Here is a 12127-nt window from a genome sequence, read left to right as displayed (position 1 = left end):
CTGAGGACTGTAAGGAAGAAACTGGTGTTGCAGAATTGAGGCTATGAGTACCAACAAGAAAGAACCCTTTGAGTCAGTGCTAGAAAAATGAAAAGAAGCTACCATTGCTAAAGGAGAGCAACCACCGCCTCCTGGTCTGGCAAGAAAGAGATGTCTTTCTTGTCTACCCACAGTGGCTCTTATTTACAGAGGAGAAGAGGCTAGCCAGAAAGGACTTGTAGAAAATTTAATATGTGTTTCTTTCAGAAGAAAAGTTAGTGTGCTGTTCAGTTTTGGTCATGACACAAACTAGTGCCACCTAGGAAGAAGAAACAATGATTGAGAAGATGACTCAGTCAAATGGCCTGTGGGGAAGTCTTCAGGACATTACCATGATTAGGGATGGATGTGAGAACGATAGGCCTACTCTAGGTGGTACTGGGTGGTATAAGAAAGAAAGGTGCACAAGCCATGGTTGAGAAAGCCAGTTAGTCATGTTCCTCTGTGATCTCAACTTCTGTTCCTGCCATTAATTTCTCTGCTTGAGTTCTTGCTTTGGCTTACCTCAGTGATGAACTATGATTGGGATGTGTAAGGCAAATTAACCCATTCCCTCCTAAGATGGTTCATCATTTTGTCAAATCAGAGAAACTTAGCAAGGACAGTGAATGGAAAAACAAACAAACAAATAAAAAAAACAACCTAGGAAGGAGATAACTCAGTCAGATTATCAACAAGTTCATCCTTTTGAGGATTTAGCATCTACAGGCCCCACTATCTACAATTATAAATTAAAATTTATCATTCAAAAATAAACAACATCAAAATAATTCTGATCAAAATTAAAAAACCATTTGCCTAGTGGGAAATGATGACCATTTCTCCTAAAATATGGAAAACATAAAACCTTATCACCTACATACATGTCATAAGCCCACCTAGATAGTCTGTTCCCTAAATATTAATATGTAAACTTAGTTATCATTATTCTATATATCAGAGGAGAAAACATATAAAATGGACATCACACACCATCTGTACTACAAAGAACTGCTTTAGGTTTCATACTTCCTTGGTTTGCTAGCCATTCAGTGTTTGACACTAGCCGTAGTCTTAGTTAATCCAGTCTCTATTGGATGAATGTGAGTTAAATTTTTCTTTTTTGGTAAAGTGATCATTTTACAATGTCTGCGATCAGTTAGTTCTTTTTTAGTTACTGTGTCTGTGCATGCATATCCATGTATGTGAATGCAGGTGCCTGGGAAGGCAAGAGGTATTAGATTGCCTGGAGTTGGAGTTATAGGTAGTTCTAGGTAGTTGTAAAGCACCCAGTATGGAATCAAACTCAGATCACCAGCAAGAACACTACCAGCCATTAAGCACTGAACCACACATCCATTTTTATACATTAACTTTCTCTCCTAGAGCTAAAAGACCCCAGATATTTGCTTTGGTTCCAGCTATAGAATTCTCTTTCCTTAATTTTGGTCTAACAACCCAGTCTTTCCTTGGCAACAAGAACTCGTGAGAATTATTTTTCTGTTGTCTCTCTGAGATGAAAAGGCCAAAATAACCTGGTGAATCACCCATGTTCCAACAATTAGGTTATTTTTCTTTTGTCTCTTAATAAACAGAGACCAAAGTTAGGCATTGGTGGAAAATCATGTTTCACTGCTCTTCTTAGTTAATAGGCTAAGGGCAGAATAATGTCATTTGACATTTATTAAAATAAAATAGTATAACCTGGATGGAATTATTTCAGTGTTTAGATTATTGTCTTTGCTGGACCTGTGTCTGATTCTTCAACAAGATGCTTGTTGTCTCTTTTCTGGCAGCACATTCTTAAACATTTCCATATTCATGATAAAATCATGAGTTCTATTCAACACAATAGTTGAAGTTGTTTGGTTTTGTAAATTATTCATAGGTCAGAAGAACAATGTATGCAGTATCTCAATAGTGAGTAAGTCACACTGAAGTTCCTTGATTTTGAATCAGGTATAGAAAGGAAAAATCAAGGCCATTATCTACTTTTAGGTGTACAAAAACAAGAGAACACACACATATTTTCTACTTTAAATTGGAATAAGTTAAAAAAAATACCAAACTGATATGACTGGTTATCACTAGGAATTGTGTCTCATTAGGGTCTAAGTTTGATCTCAGGTGTTGAATTCTTTGATTTCAGCAAGGAAAATAATGGGAGCACTTGTACAAGAGACAACTACTATTAAGCTCTTCAAGATTCTCTGTACCTGCCTTTATAACTGCCTTGCACATGATCTCTTTGATTAGTCTCTGCAGAAGCTAGAGAATTTCTGTTTGGATGATAGCCACAAATCATGTCAATATGGACAACTTTACTCTAACATATAACATTACTGCTTTCCTTTTGCTATACAGAGATCCATCATTCCCATTCATATTGGACAGGCAATTTCAAAGTTGGCTTAATCCAATACTATCATTACCAGCCAAGCAATGACTTAGTGACTATCAGACTCATTTGATATGATTTGATTGAAGTTAATTTCCCAAACAACAGAATCTCTTAATTATTCCAGCATGACATCCTTCAGTCTCAACAATTATCAGCTGATAAGCAATATCTTTCCATCGTGTATTCCTAACTATTTCTTTGATCACAGAGTTCTTAGAATTGTGGTATGACTCTTAGTTAATGCATTTCTAATCTTAATGTGGTGAAAGTTCTCAAGGCCCATATAGAAAAAAAAATAATTGAAGTAGGCAGTAGTCAAATTGAAAATAATATGTTCTGTTATTTCTTCTCCCTAAAGACCTAGAACCTTTCTTCTATTTTATGGAAGTGATTTGTATTGTTCCATCACCAATAAGTATAAGACACAGTAGAGTACAATGCTAGGCCCATCAACAAGCCACTTTACCTTTTCAATGAATCTGATTAAATATAAAATCTCTGTAAATTTCCCTTTATTCCCAAAATATTAGCATCAATTTTCCATGTATGTGTAAAAAACTAATTTTATAAATTTTGCCATATAACTCATCTCTCTTGTTAAAGTTTTCCAATCGTTTTTTTTTTTTTTTCGATACCCTTAAAACTTGAGAGTATGTCTAAAAGCAATGAGAGGTGGTGGGAATGGGTTTTAGATATATACATGGACTTGAAAAGCCACTTATAAAATTGAGTTATTTCCAATTTTTCAAATAGAAAGACTAATGCATCAGTGTGGGAGACTGCGTCTTTTAAGACCACACGTTTGATGATTTGTATGTTCTAAGTTCTCATTCCATTTCTGCCTACTAATACACTCCCATGTTGAATCCCACAGTTCCACTCTTTTCTAGCACTCTATATTTCCCAAAATATGGTGGGCATTAAATTCTACAGGAGCCATAGCTGAGGCAGTACATTCAGCTTATCTTGTAACTCTCAAACTTTCAGTTTCATATTTGAAATGAGGTTTGGATCCCTCTACAGCTCTGAGGCCTGCCTTGAACTAGTATGTCAATGTTTTGAGATTGCCCGGGACCTATAATTAGGTGTGGTTCTTTGTTCTGCTTACTCTCGGGATGTCTTGGCACAGCCACACACCTAGCTGGGAAGAATGAAGCAGAGCCTTGGTCCAGCAGTTTGTGTGTGTGTGTGTGTGTGTGTGTGTGTGTGTGTGTGTGTGTGTGCCAGGGAGGGCATAGGGTTCACTTTCTAAGGATTTTAGTGTTACAGCTCTTTCAGGAGATTACAGCCCTTCACCAAAAGGAACAACAAGAAGAAACAGAGTAGAAGGGTGGCCATTGCAGCCAGTGGCTTGGGCAGGAATAGTTTAGGGAGTTGGAATGGCAGGAGCTCAGGCTCCATTCCTCACCAGCAAGGCCACTGGGTGGGCAGGTCCAAGGCTCTGGGGCTGGGGGAAGCCCTGCATAAAACAGCACTTCAAGTATCACAACTAAGAAAACAGTGACTCAGACGATATTCAGTGAAACAGCCTGTGCCAGTTTATTGGAAGTAGACAAGGACTATATAACACTTGGGGAGTGGGAAGGGACTCCAGGGTGGCATATCCCTGGTTGTAACTGGGATGTTGGTAATGCTCTATTTGCATCCAGGTGCCAGCTGTGTGACTACCTGTGACTACCTTGAGAATTGAGGGCAGCCAGCCTATGTGCCCCAGGGCATGCAGGCAAGGAAGCAAACAGAGAGAGCTGTCTTCCTCATACTGGTCTCAGGATGTGATTTTTCAGTCTCAGGTTTGAGATTTTTCAGGGTTTAGACATGTCTCAACCTTTGGTTTTTCAACCCTCTTGGAGATCTTATATCAGACATCCTTACAACTCATAACAGTAGCAAACTTACAGTTATAAAGTGGCAACAAAATAATATTATGGGTGGAGTCATCACAACATTAGGAACTTTATTGAAGTATCACAGTGTTAGGAAGGTTGAGAACCACCAACTAAAGTGACATCTAAACAACACTACATCCATGAAACAACTGGACCGGAAGTTTGTGGTAAAAACAGAGGACAGAGGGACCCTGAAAGCTGAACCTGGCTGACTCAAATGAGGCAAATTTAAAATTAGTGCAGAAGAAAAAACATTTTTTTCTATATTCCTCTTCTTATTTGATTCCCCCTTCCAGTATCTTCTCTTTCAAGAACCTTCCTTCATTGTGAAATTACAAACACATGCTATTATGCTCTGGTTTATTGTGTGGGTTATGGCTATTAAATTTAGGTACACGTTTGCACAGCAAGTATGTTACTTTCTGAGCTATCTCTCCAGCCCTGAGAGAATTTACAGATTATTTGTTTAGAATAAACACATGAGGTATACAATTAAATGATCTTAATATATCTATAAGAGCAAAGAAAATATCACTATCTAGTTTAGCAAATATTATTACTTCTCTGAAGACATTTATCCATTACTAACAATTCATAGTCTTTTTCTTTCTTTCCTTCAATGAATCTGGCTTTTGTAAACCATTTGTCTAGTTTTCACTTCTATAGTTTTGCCCATTATGGAGATTTCACATAAAAGAATTACAAAATACATCTTTTTTTAAATATATTTTTTAATTTATTACACTTTACTCACTTTGTATCCCAGCTGTAGCTCTCTCTCCCTTTCCCCTCCCAAACACCTCTCCCTCTCTTCTTCTCTTCCTATGCCTCTCTCACATTCCACTGATAAGGGAGGTTCTCCTCTCCTTCCACCTGACCCTAGCCTCTCAGGTCTCATCAGGACTGGGTGCTCTGTCTTCCTCTGTGGCCTGGTAAGGCTGCCCCACCCCCTGAAGGGTAGGTGATCAAAGAGCCAGTCATTGATTTCATGTCAGAGACAGTCCCTCTTCCCCTGACTAGGGACCCCACTTGGAGAGTGAGCTGCCATGAGCTACATCTGTGCAGGGGTTCTATGTTATCTCCATGAATGGTCCTTGGTTGGAGTATCAGTCTCAGAGAAGACCGTTAACCCAGTTGTTTTGGTTCTGTTGCTCTCCTTGTGGAGCTCCTGGTCCCTCCAGGTCGTTCTATCTTCCCCTTCTTTGGTAAGATTCCCTGCACTCTACCCAAAGTTTGGCTATGAGCTTTTATAGCTGACTTTTTTACTTAGAAAATTCACAGGGCATATGTTTGCTGCAGCAACAGTGAATATCTTACTCTTTGTTCAATCCTAAAAGAGTTGCTTTTCTCAATGCTATGACAAAAACTGAGAAATAAAAGATTTATTTTTGTTCACAGTTTAAGAAGAGATACAGGGGCTGACTAGATGCTCAGTGGGAAAAAATCTCTTTCTGCAGCCTCCCTCATCCCCTCAACCCTTAGTTTCAGCTGCCAACTTCTGAAGATCTTCCCTGAAAACCCAATGGGCCTGCCAGCCAAGGAAGCAGGCATGTGAACTTCAGGCCTGCACACAACCTCTTGTCTTCTAAATCTAGTCTCCAGGTCTCATCCCCAGCTCTGTAGCTGACTACCTACTATGGCCTCTCCTCACTCTCTGACCACACTCACAAGGGATTAAGAATATTATGACAGCACAGCCTGCCTTTTATTCAACTGTGTACCACCTGCTCCTTTCTTGCTCATCTCTATCCTTAAGTTGTAACAGAGTAGATGACCCCGTTGTGAACCCAAAATTATGAACTGGAATTAAAAAGTGGGAGGGACTTTGGGTTGAGGGGTATTCAAGACAGCTTGGAGAAGAAGAGAGAGCTTTTTAGCTCAAGCTCTGGCTTTAGCCTAGGCATCAGCTCCTCAGTTCCCTGGCTTTTTTGGTGTTTGAGCTAGAAAGCCTTATTTATTTATTTATTTATTTATTTATTTATTTATTTATTTATTTTTGCCTTTTACTCCTGGGCTGTCAGTTGAGCTGGTGAGCATTTTTTTTCCATCTGGAGCTGAGCTGAGAAGGAAGGTTAGCTGGGTACTTTCTCTGCCTCTCAGAGCTAGCAAGTTTTCACCCCAGCATCTGACTCCTGAGTATTGGTAAAATAGAATGGTTGGGATTTTGACTTTTTTTTTTTAAGTGTCAGCTCACAGTACTAAGAAACATACTATCTGGATTAAAAGCTGCAAGGCAAAAAGAACAAATAAAACAGACCTGTTGGAATAACCACACTTCAGACAGGAGACACTAAAAGCCACATGGTTCTGGAAAGATGTTCTATAGAGTCTAAGAGAACACATCTGCTAGTCCAGACTACTATACATAGTCAGCAAAACATTCAGTCACGATACATGGAGAAAAACAAAAGAATATTCTAAGAAAAAATATTTATCTACAAATTCAGCAAAAAAGAAGGTACTAGAAAGAAAAATTCAGCCTTAAGAGGCTAACTATACAAACAAAACACAAGCAGCAAATAATATCAAATGAGCAATTCAAAAGAAAGGTGAATTTCTTTCTACAGTGAATTTCATACTACAACAAAGAAATAACAGTAATAAAACAAACAAAAAAACCCCACTGCTCATTGATACCTCGTAAAACCAATGTTCTCAATTTCCCAATAGAGTCATTTTAATATTTGAGAAAATCGACTCAAACAAAAACTAACCAGAAGAGATAGGAAAGGGAATTATAAATTACTCAAAAAAATTAAAAAAATAAAATAAAACACAACAAGAGAAAATTGCATTTCTAAATATTTGTGTACCAAAAACAAGGGCACTCAAGTTCTCACAAAAGAAACAATACTACAGCTTAAACCACACTTTGACCCTCACACACTAACAGTGGGTGACTTTAATACCCGACTCTTCCCAATAGAAATGTCATCCAGACAAAACTAAACAGAGAAATGCAGAGCTAAATTCAGTCACAAATTAAGTTGACCAAGCATATATAATTACAGGATACTTCACCCCACTTCCAAGAAAAAAAGAATATGTTTTCTTCTCTTTTCCGCACCTTATGAAACTTACTCCAAACTTGATCATATATTCAGACACAAAGCAAGTCTCAAGAGATACAAGAAAATTAAACTAACATCCTACATCCTGTTTGACCATTACAGATTGAAACTGGATATCAGAAACAACTGGAGCCTTACAAACTCATGGAAACTGAACAACTATCTACTGAATAAAATATGGCTCAATAGGAATTAAAGAAATTAAAGACTTTCCAGAATTAAATGAAAATGGATACACATTATACCCAAATTTATGGGACAAAATAAAGGCAGTTATAAAAGGCAAATACACAGCACTAAGTACCTACATTAAAAAAAGTATACAGAGATTTCATACTAGTAATTTAAAAGCATGCCTGAGACCCCAAGAACAAAAAAGAATACATCAAACCCAAAAAGAGGAGATGGCTAGAAACAATCAAACTCAGGGCTTAAATCAATGAAATAAAAACAAATAAAATGAAAACAATACAAAGAATCAATGAAACAAAGAGTTGGTTCTTTGAGAAAATTAGCAATATTGGCAAGCCCTTATAGAAATTAACAATAAATCAGAGAAAGGATATTCAAATTAGCAAAATTAAAATTGGGACATAACAAGAAACACAAAAGAAATCCAGGGAGCTATAAATAAGGACGTACTTTATAAGTCTGTGCTTCACAAATTGAAAAATCTCAAAGAAATGGATAATTTCCTTAATACGTACCACCTACCAAAGTTAAATCAAGAAGAGATGAGCAATGTAAACAGATCCATAAGCCGCTAGGTGATGAGAAGAGGGATTACTTTGCGTTGCGTTCAGGATAAATATTCTTTAGGAAATTGTTAGGTCCATTTGGCTGCAGCTAGCTCCAGCATCTCTCTCTTCTCTCTCTTTTTGTCTGGGTGACCTGTCTGTTCGGTAATGATGTCTGCTACTATGATTTTGTGAGTACAAATATGTGATTAATGCTGTTGAAGCGTTTTATTTATTTTTTTTACAAAAGTATGTTTATGTCACAGATGTTAAAAATTATAATTTATCTCATATTGGACTTTTATTTGATGAGTATGTGATTTTTCTTCCTTATATCTTCTAGTTTATTTGGGTTTGAAGTCTATTTGGTCAGATATTAAAATGCCTACACCAGCTTGCTTCTCTAGGGCCAATTAGAATAACTTTCTCCACCTCTTTACCCAGAGATAATGTCTACTTTTCATGTTAAGGTTTGCTTTTTGGATGGAGCAGAGGGAAGAATTCTGTTTTCATATCCATTCTGTTAGTATGTTTCTTTTTAGATAATTTAGACCATTGATATTGAGAGATCAATGACTTGTTCAGTTCTGCTATTTTGTTGTTTTTGGCAGCAGTGGTGGTGGTGGTTGTGAATCAACAATTTCCTATGTTTTCTTGGATGCAGTTAACTTACTCAGGTTGGAATTAATACTCTAACACTTCTTGTAGATCTGGATTTGTAGATGAATATTGATTGCTTAAATCTGGTTTTATTGTTGAATGTCTTATTTTCCCCATCTATGGCAATTAAAAGTTTTGGCTAGACATGGTACTCTGGGTTGGTATTTGTGCTCTTTTTTAATCTGCAGCACAAACTTTCAGGCCCTTCTGGTTTTTAGTCTCAATTGAGATGTCAGGTTTTATTCTAAAAGGTCTTTTTTTACATATTACTTGGTCTTTTCCCCTTGCAGCTTTTAATATTCTCTTTTCATTCTGTATATTTAATGTTCTGATTATTATGTGCCAGGGGGCTTTGTTTAGCCTACCTGCTTTACTGGCTGGTCGGGTTTTGTTTTATTTTATTGAATTCTGTTTTATTTTATTTATTATTACTCCTTAGGTTCTTTTTCCATTATTAATTATAATTTACTCCCTGTTACAGTAACCCCTTTCTTCTCTCCTACCAGTCACCTCCTCTCACATAACCTGTACCACCTCCCTTTCTTCTCAGAGAAGGGGAGACCCCCACTGAATATCAACCAGCCTTGGCATATGAAATTGTAGTCAGATTGGAGCACATTCTTCTGTTGAGGCTAGATAAGACTATCCTGTTAGGGGAAGGGGATCCAAAGACTATCAGCAGAGTCAGAGACAACCCCTTCTCCTGCCATTCAAGGTCCTAGATGAGAGCCAACCTGTACATCTGTTACATATGAGTAGGGGCCTAGGCCTGTTCCATGCATGCTGCCTGGTTGGTGGTTCAGTCTCCGTGAACCTCTATGGGCCTAGGTTAATTGGTTTGGTAGGTTTTCCTATGGTGTCCTTGACCTCCCTGGCTCTTTCAATCCTTCTTCTCCCTATTCCACTTCCCCACCCTCTGCCTAATGTTTGGCTTTGGGTTCTGAATCTGTTTTTATCAGCATCTGGGTGAAATCACTCAGATGACAGTTATCTAGACTTTTGTCTCCAAATATAGCAGAATATTATTTCTAATGTTAGAGGCAGGCTCTCTCTTGTGACATGGGACTCAAGTTGGGCCAGTCATTGGTTAGTTATTCCTCCATATTCTGCTCTCTCTATTTATTCCTGCACCTTTTATAGGCATGAAAAATATGCATCAAAGATTTTGTGGTTGGGTTGAGTTAATTTTGCATCTAGCCACTTTGCTGAAGATGTTTATAAGCTGTAGGAATTCTCTGGAAGAATTTTTGGTGTGACTTATGTATACTATCATATAATCTGTGAATAGTAATATTTTGACTTCTTCTCTTCCAAATTGTATCTCTTTGATCTCCTTTACTTATCTTATTGCTCTAGCTATAACTTCAAGTTTTATATTTAATAGATGTAGAGAATGTGGGTAGCGTTGTCTTGTTCATGATTTTAATGGAATTGCTTCAAAATTTTCTCCATTTAATTAGATGTTGGCTCTTGGCTTGCTAGTATATTGCCTTTACTGTATTTAGGTATGTGCCGTATATCCCTTGATTCCTCCAAGACTTTTATCATGAAGGACTGTTACACATTTTCAAAGATATTTTTTTTCAGCATCTAATGAGGTGAACATGTAGTTTTCTTCCTTTCAGTTTGCATATATGGTGAATTACATTGATGAATTTTCATATATGGAACCATCCCTTCATGCGTGTGATGAGACCTACATGATCATGATGGATGATATTTTGTTTGATGTTTTCTTGGGTTTGGTATTTTATTGAGTATTTTTGCATCAGTGTTAATAAGGGAAATTGGTATTAAAGTCTCTTTATTTGTTGAGTCTGTGTGTGGTTTAGGTATCAGGGTTAAATTTTCATTGAATTCTAGTCTTTAATTTATTTCTGTATTTCTTCCTGGATTCAGTAGTCATTGAGTAGAGAGTTTTCCAGTTTTCATCAGTTTGTAGGTTTTCTTTTGCTTCTGTTGTTGTTGAAGTCCAGCTTCAATCCATGGTGGTCTAATAAGATATAGGGAGTTACTTCAACTTTCTTGTATCTGTTGAGGCTTGCTTTGTAACTGACTATGTAATCAATTTTGGAGAAAGTTCTTGTAGGCAACAGGAAGAAGGTATATTCTTTTGTGTTTTGGTGAAAAGTTCTATAGATATCTATTAGGTCCATATGATTTATATCATTTGTTAGTTTCATCATTTCTCTGTTTAGTTTCTGTCTGTATGAGCTGTCTATTGGTGAGAGTGGGGTGTTAAAATCTCCCACTATTAACCTATTTGGTTTGATGTGTGATTTAAGCTTTAGTAATGGATCTTTTATGAATGTGACTACCCTTGCATTTGGGGCATACATATGTAGCAGTGATACATCATTTTGGTGCATTTTTTTCTTTGATGAGTATAAAGCAGCCTCCATCTTTTTGGTTAATTTTGGTTGAAAATCGATTTTAATAGATGTTAGAATTGCTACTCTAGCTTTCTTCTTGAATCTGTTTGCTGGTAAAAAATTTTTTTTCTAGCCCTTTATGTTGAGGTAATGTCCATCTTTTTCACTGAGGTGTGTTTCTTGTTTGTAGCAGAATGATGGATCATGTTTTCATGTCGATTTTCTTAGCCTTTCCTTTTTTACTGGTGAATTGACTTAACTGATGTTCAGAGCTATTAATGACCAGTGATTGCTAAGTCGTGTTATTTTGATGTTGGTGGTGTGAGTGAGTGTGTGTGTGTGTATAAATGTGTCTGTGTGTGTATTTCTCTTCTTTATGTTTTGCTGGTGTGAAATTATTTATTTCCCATGATTTCATGGGTGTAGTTAACCTTCTTCAGTTAGAATTTTTCTTCTGACATCTTCTGTATGTATGGATTTGTGAAAAGTTAGTGTTTAAATTTGATTTGATCATGACATATTTTGCTTTCTCCATCTATGATGAATAAAAATTTTGCTGGTTATAGTAGTCTGGGCTGTCATCTCTGGCATCTTAAAGGCAGCAAGACATCTGCCCAGACCCTTCTGGCTTTTTATGTCTCTGTTGAGAAGTCAAGTATAATTCTAATAGGTCTGCCTTCATGTGTTTCTTGGCCTTTTTCCACTTGGTCCTTTTAATATCATTTGTTCAGTACATTTAGTGTTTTGATTATTATTTTGTGGTGGGAGGATTTGTGTGTGTGTGTGTGTGTGTGTTCGTTTCAATCTATTTGGTGTTCTGTGTGCTTCTTGTATGTTTACAGGCATCTCTTTCTTTAAGTTAGGGAAAGTTTCTTCTATGATTTAGTTGAAAATATGATCTGAGTCTTTGAGCTCAGAATCTTCTCCTTTTTTTCCTATTATTCTTAGGTTATATCTTTTGATAGTGTCCCAAATTTCCTGA

This window comes from Meriones unguiculatus, chromosome 5 (assembly GCF_030254825.1).
Source record: "Meriones unguiculatus strain TT.TT164.6M chromosome 5, Bangor_MerUng_6.1, whole genome shotgun sequence".
In the NCBI taxonomy this organism is placed as follows: Eukaryota; Metazoa; Chordata; class Mammalia; order Rodentia; family Muridae; genus Meriones; species Meriones unguiculatus.
This window is presented reverse-complemented; position numbering follows the sequence as displayed.